This window comes from Wasmannia auropunctata, unplaced genomic scaffold (genome assembly GCF_000956235.1).
Source record: "Wasmannia auropunctata unplaced genomic scaffold, wasmannia.A_1.0 LD336083.1, whole genome shotgun sequence".
NCBI lineage: Eukaryota > Metazoa > Arthropoda > Insecta > Hymenoptera > Formicidae > Wasmannia > Wasmannia auropunctata.
Window position 1 is genome coordinate 168,428 of NW_012026807.1, and position 638 is coordinate 169,065.

The window sequence follows — 638 nt, forward strand, 5'->3', positions numbered from 1 at the left end:
AAGGCATTTAGTAACTGTCATCTAGGCTAGATTATTATAACTAGACTTTTTCAGACTGTAATAAAAAAAACGCAAGCGAGAAGTCGACATCGTCGAAATAAATGATAAAATTTTTTAGAGAGTTAAATATTGTAAAGTCGATTATCGTTATATAGTAAGTACCTAATCTTGTGTTATAATTATTATTAAGTATTTTGTTGTATTATAATATAATTATAATACAACAAAATATATAATTACATAATATAATTATAATGCAACAAAATACTTGATAATAATTATAACGCAAGATTAGATATTTACTGTACAGCAGACTGTAATAAAAAAACGCAAGCGAGAAGTCGAAATCGTCGGAATAAATGATAAAATTGTTTGGAGAGTTAAATATTGTAAAGTCGATTTTATAAAGTATTGACTGTCTAGTCAATACAAAACAGCGGCTGCGAACAACATACTAGCAGTATGGTAGAGATATTTTGTAAGTTTGGCTGTTTTTATAAGAGTCGCACGCTGAGAGTCGACAGATTTTCCCCACATCAAGAACTAAAAAAATTTTTTTTTCGAAAACGAGGCAAAACACGTTCTTGTGTTTTTTTTCTAAGATATAGGAAAACTGAAAGTATATAAAAAGTATTTTT